This window comes from Thunnus albacares, chromosome 14 (assembly GCF_914725855.1).
Source record: "Thunnus albacares chromosome 14, fThuAlb1.1, whole genome shotgun sequence".
Lineage (NCBI taxonomy): Eukaryota > Metazoa > Chordata > Actinopteri > Scombriformes > Scombridae > Thunnus > Thunnus albacares.
In genome coordinates, this window is record NC_058119.1 from 5,334,688 (window position 1) to 5,341,303 (window position 6,616).

Sequence of the window (6,616 nt, forward strand, 5' to 3'; positions counted from 1 at the left end):
TCAGAAGAATTGCTCACATGTATGTAAAGCTTTATGATCAGAGATCATAAACCTCAAACCTCAATTCATCTCAGTTTACCCATGTTTCAAGACTGCCATAAATCAAATATTTATGTGAGCATCAATAAGTATCAATAATAGATATAAGCACAGGGGCATTGTAATTTATTATGAAAGCTCTTAAAAATGCATGGTGGATATGGTCATTAAGTTATAACAGTGGTGCCATAAAGTTTCTTTGTTGGCAGGCTGAATACGCTCATGTCAGTCACACATCAGTACTTGGGACATTGAAATAGTTCAACAATAGAATGACTTTTCTTTTATTGACATGAATAGATATGGTTGTATAAAGTGGTCAGTGTGAAATAAAAACAGTTGAAAGCAGTAGATGTGCTTGCTAGTAGAAAGAGAGATCCATTGATAAATATCGCAAAAAAACAAAACAAAACAAGACAGCAAAAGTTAGTAATGGAATGGCCTAAACCCGAATTAGTACACATTCCTTCCCCGGCAGAAGGAAAATTCCCCCCTCAGCTCTCCTTGACTGATTGACAGGGAACTCTCCAGCATGAATATTCATAACCACAGTCCCACCAAGCTTTCTCACAGCTAGAAGAAAAGTAAACTTTGCCAGGGGAGAGAAGATTGCTACTGGCTGCTCACTTCATGTGGAAATGTGGGGTTTCTATTCAACTCCCTGCAGGCATTTCTAAAAAAGAATAAGGAAGGGGAGAGCACCAGGCCATGGGTGGTGGTGGTAGGGAGTGGGGGGGGGTTGTGTGCCTTGAGTGAAAGTTGACAAGATTTAAGGATTTGCCTGGCTCCAGCTTTTGTTTCTGCCTGCTTTTAGGAGTGAATATACATGACTCTACATCTCTTTCTTCACGTGAATTAGCGATTGCGAAAACAGAAGCTGAGAATGCAAAATAGATGGAGGGACAGCGCCTGGAAAATGGGAACATATCTGGACTTATTTTCTTCATAGTTTAACTCACGCAAACAACACTAAACATGCAATTACTTGCTCGAGGGGGGAAAAGAAAAAAAAACAAACGCTGGAAAAAAAAAACGGTATTGAGATTGATGCGTTGAGGCGACGGGTGACAGCTGAAACCCTGGGAATGGGTAGTGGTGGTGGGTGGGTGAAGGGTGGAGGGGGTGATGAGGAGTTGACAGAGGCCTCTTAGCAGTAAAAGACCACTGTGTGTAATCGCTTTTAATTGGAATGTATGGAAGACAAGGCTCTCCGAGGGGATCAGTTGGCTTTAAACCGGCCTAATTATATGGGATCATGTTGGACGGTTGGGTTAGGGTCGAAAATACTGCTGAGAGAATGAAGCGATACAAGCGGTGGAAGAGAAAAGAGGAGGAGGAGGAAAAGGAATACTGGCACGGCATATTGCCTATATGGAAAAGTCATTCTAATATTCCTATAGACTCTTCCAGTACTTTAAAGGTATTTTTTTAATTTCCTGTGGTATCACTATCCCTTATTGGGTAGATTTCTAAAGGCCTTTATGCACCTGGGATGTGACAAATAAACGACAAGACACATAATGTGAAATACTCACCTGCGAATATTTCCCATCAAAACTATTCATACCGGCAGCATTATGAATTTGTGACAGAAACACGAATTTGTTTGCAACACTTCATTCTTTATAAAAAATGATGGACTCATCATCATCCAGTGATGATGATCTCCGACCCGTGTTCAACGTTTCTGTCCACAGAAGCAGCCATCTGTCAGCAGGAGCTCCTGGGGAGCTGAGAGGACAACGGCTGGCCAAACTGCCTTCACCAGGCTGACTGACAGCAGAAATTTACTGTCGGCTCCACAGGAAGAAATCAACAGTGCTTGTATTTATTGATTCATTTGCCTTGATCAGTCAATGTAGATACATTTAATAAATTAATAAAACACATATACAGTGGGATATTTGTGTGATTTGAACAGCTGTCTGTGCACATTACGCTTCACTAAACAGGACTCAGAGCGTAAAAAAAACGCGGGGGGTCTCCATGTCCTTTGTCCTTTGTCATACAATACGAGGTAACGAGAAACACAAACAATCAACAGGTCCGCCATTGTCATTAGTTGGAACATGACGTCTGTTCCGCACAATGTGATTGGATGATGCTTTTATTCGCAGTTCTAGTGTTAATGTACTCATGACAAAAACAACAGTATGAAAAAATATATTGATGTGTGAATTACACAAAAAAAACTTAAGGGTGTCATTCCTATAATATTAGTTTGGTGTGTTTGTACAGTGTGTCTGGGGTATGTAGCACTGAGTTTATAGTGGTCTCAACAAAAGTTATCTTTGATTTTTATCTCCTATGGTTTTATTGCAATCTGTAGGGTTTAAAAGTGTGTCTGTGCTGTCTAATGTCGAGTTTATAGTGGCTTTATTTAAATTTTTGGTGACTTTATCTTCGTCGTATGCCTTTGACTTGATTGTAGCCGCTGTCATTTAAAATGTTTTTGTGATTTTTCTCTATAGCGACTTTCTAAAATGGATTACAGGGTTATTATAGTCCTTATTAGAGCTAATAAAACCATGTAAGACTGTATTTATTTAGTGTTTATTCAGCCTACAGATTGCATTCCCACAGTCCAAGTAATATATAGAGCTTATAAAGAGCCAGGCTAGCTGTTTCCTCCTTCCTCCTGTATTTATGCTAAGCTAGGTTTCTATACTTAGAGTTTATTACAACTTTGGTCTCATTTTCTAAGTTTCTAGTGGTAATATCAACATTGTACCCACCAAGAAGTGCTGCAGTTTAAGAAACATGAGAAGTCAGGCACTAGTACAGGCTGTTAACTAACCCCCCGGTTAGCCAGACTGGTGTGGAAGCGAAAATGTAAGTGAACGGGCAACAGACAACTTTCTGATTCTTTGACCTGCTGTACTTGCTGTAGTTGTGTGTGCACAGTTTTCTTGCGCAACGATGGATTAATAGTAACATTACACTTGCACTCACCTTCAATATTAACTCCAAATAAAGTGGTTTAGATAATCTGGCTAAACTGCTGCTTGTCTGACCACTCATGTTTCTTGTCCCTGTTATATTTTGCTGTCTTCTTGTTCCCAGATCTCAGCTATTACGTGAGTGAACAAATCATTATCATAACAGAACAATGTTACATAAATAAACCCCAAGCTCTAATAAACTGGAATCATCTTTTAAAGCACAGTCATAAGATTAATAACAATTTCCCCATCTCATTCTCAGGAAGAAGCAGTCACCACTTTCTAATAAGGGTATGTTTATACATTTTAAAAATGGCTTAATTATTAATTAATGTTTACTAAATCATTTACTAATGTTGTAAATCCCTTTGGCTGGTGTTCATCCTTTATATTTGGCAATGACGCAGTTATAAATGTTGATAATCCATCAATTAATGGGTCTCTCACTTAGTAATAGTTGAGTAAGTAATGAATAGATTTTTGTTCAGATTCTCTGCAGTGTTTATGCATAGGATAAGTAGTCCACCGGTCAATCGGAAGGCTCTTACTGATGTCTGATGACAAAGTTAAAAGTCTAAGAGACAAAGCAAGTGTCATGCTGGAGGAGGATAAACACCAGTCATGGCATTTTGCAAGCCAAGCGTTGCTCGTAATAAGCGTTATAACTGATCTTCAAAGCATTAGTAAATAATTTATCAACATTGATAAAGTCATCACTTACAGCTAATAAATCCTATAATAAATAATAAATAATAAATATTAAACTATTCCTTCAAGACTGTTCAGGCTGTTGCATGCATACAAGAGCAGATGTTCTTACCCATCAGTAACACGTCATGCTTTATTTTCGTGTGATTAAAATTAACCCAAGTCGTATACATTTGTAGAGGAGATTGTGATTTGTGTTTGTAAAACTCGTATACACATGAGCTCACTGCTAAACACACTCCACGCAGTTTAACACAATGTGATGTACTATGTTGTCTCACACACATAAATAAACTCACACTTGCTTACATAACACACTTTGTTAGAGTTGTGTGTCTGTAACACACTAAAAGGCGAGCTGTAAAGATGATCATGCACGCGAAGATGCATTCACGCACACACACACACACACACACACACTGTGGGGAGCTGTCAGTATGGGCATTGTCAGTAATATGCTGACTGCTTGGTTAAATTAAAGGAATGTAGTGAAATAGGAGCTCGTCCTCCTCCCTCTGTCTGTCTTCCTGTCTCCCTCTCTCTCTCATTCCCCCCTCCTTTGCTCTTTTTCCTCCTCTTCTTCCCGCTCTTCTCTGTTTCGTGCCTTGCGGCTATCCACACATCAGCTTTATTGTCCATTTCCCATTTCCTCACTGGATGTTCCTCGGATGAGCACTGTGGTACAAGCCCTCACGCTCCCCTCCTTGTTGCTATGGTGCTGGTGGTTTCCTGTCCGCCTCAAGGTTGCTCAATGTTGTCTGGATGCTTGGTCAACATGGCGACGGGGTCGGGCTTGGTGTTGGTGGCGCCCGGCGACTGTGGCTAGAGGCATTTTCCAGAGGTCAGGCATGGGCGGTCAGTGGACTTTGGGTTTGAGGAAGGAAGAGGACAAGGGATGGTAGGGGGGGTTGAAGTGGTTGATGGGGTCTGGCATCTCAATCTCTCTCCCACCCCCTCCACCACCACCGCCACCTTCCCACCCTATAATGATCCTCTGCGGCAGGGTGACCCGGTTCTGGCTCCCAGAGTCTCGGGTACGATGCTGGGCCACAGCGAGACGCACCGACCACTTTCCCATGGACCAGGCGCTTCCAGGCCCATCATTACGATTTAATATCCTATAATATAACCCCCCCACTCATCTCCAAAACAGCCTCCACCAGGGGGATAGAGGTGGGGGCTGCCCACACCGCAAATAAGCGAGGATACCCAATATCCCCCCTCTTTTATTTGGATCTAACCAGTGCATAGCTGCACAACGGCTCCCAGTCATTACATACAGGCCACTAAGTAGGGGCTACCGTGAATTGGATAAATAAGCATCAGTGAGGACTTTGCAAGAGCATCAGGAAATCAGAACCCATGTCGGTTTCATTCAGTGTTGGGAAATAAGGTTCTGGGGTGTTGTTTGCCTTGATAAATCGGAACTGGATCAATGTTATGACATGGTGGTTAGTGACGTGATTTCCTAGTTTGTTTCATTGTTAGTCTGCCGTTATATGAGCGATGCTGATGTTCAGGCTTGATTGGGCTGCAGTTGTTGACATCACACTGTCATGGTTTCAGCTAAAAGTTCATGAATGGGAGAGAGAGAAGCGGAGAGTCCTGGAGTGCAAGAACATGTGGAAGGTAAGTTCATGTTTGTGTGGGGATGTTTTATATGTGCATGTGTGTTTGCAATAATTCCCAAACATTGAGTTGAATAATTTGTGGACTGATAGAAATGAACTTGATTACACTTGTGTCAACAGATTTTCCTTTTTTTAAAATCATTACTCAAGCAACAAGACTTACAGTCTACAGCCGCTGTGAGGATGCACTGTGCTTAGGTACAGTGGTGCTTTGAAGAAAATGGCAAAGACAGCATGCTAAAATGCTCCCAGTGACAATGCTAACGTGCTGATGTTTAACAGGTATGATGTTTACCATGTTCACAATCTTAGTTTTGTATATTAGCATGCTAAAAATGTATTAATTGGTATAAAGTACAGCTGAAACTAATGGGAATGTAATTAGTTTTGCAGGTTTTGCAAGTATTACACAAACTAAGATTTTGACCTAATAATGGCGATGTAGAAAAGGTCAGAAGATCCCCAAAGTGACTCCAATTCATCATGTGGGGACAATAAAAATGTGTACCAAATTTCATGGCCATCTATCCAATAATTGTTGTCATATTCAGTCTGAACTGAAGAGGTGGACTGACTGACTGAGTGACCAACATTGCCATCCTTAGAGGCTGTCAGTGGTTCCAGCCTCTCAAATGTAAGCATTTCTGTTTTCTGTTTTGTTTTGTTTCTCAGTTTTATTTCATTGTGACTGTGATATCTTTATTGGTAAGTAGTCTGGAGCTTTCAATAATATCACATGAACATCATGAGCTGGTAGAGTTTTCCCAGTTGTCATTACTTTTGAGGTGTTCAAATTTCCATTATTTATGAGCATATTAAAGACTTGTTGTGCATGTTGGCTTAAACGCTGTGGTTCAGAGTTTATTTTCAACCCTGTAAACAGCAGTTGGGAAAATTGTTTCACTGAATTTAATAGCTGTTTTGGATCTTTTAATCACATGATCTCATCACAAGGTTGATGCGGTAACTTTTTTGGAGCTTTCGATCATATCACATGTACTTCATCAGAAGATGGAGTTTGTAGATGTCAAATTTAAATCTTTTCTAAGCACATAATGACTTCACATCTATGTTGTCTTAAAAGCTGAGTTTCAAAGATTCAATATCATTTGGTTTTGGACTTCTGGTTGGATAAAACAAGCAGGATGAGGACATCACCTTGGACTCTGGGAAAGTGTAAAAGGCATTTTTACAAACATTTTATAGACTTAAGTTTTAACTAACAACAAAAAATTATCAACTTATTTCATGTAATCAATAATCAAAATAGATGTTAGTTGGTTCCTTAAATCGCAT

General features: G+C 40.2%; 1 long non-coding RNA gene across 2 annotated transcripts; it reads left to right on the forward strand.

Moving 5' to 3' along the window:
- The first annotated feature begins 1,862 nt into the window (after nt 1-1,862).
- Nucleotides 1,863-5,594, forward strand: LOC122997199. 2 transcript variants are annotated; one of them, XR_006407179.1, is made up of 5 exons: nt 1,863-2,871; nt 3,103-3,116; nt 3,244-3,272; nt 5,256-5,318; nt 5,441-5,594. It is a non-coding gene; the product is annotated as an uncharacterized LOC122997199 (long non-coding RNA). The 2 variants fall into 2 exon arrangements; XR_006407178.1 differs by having other exon boundaries at nt 1,863-3,272.
- Nucleotides 5,595-6,616: the final 1,022 nt, after the last annotated feature.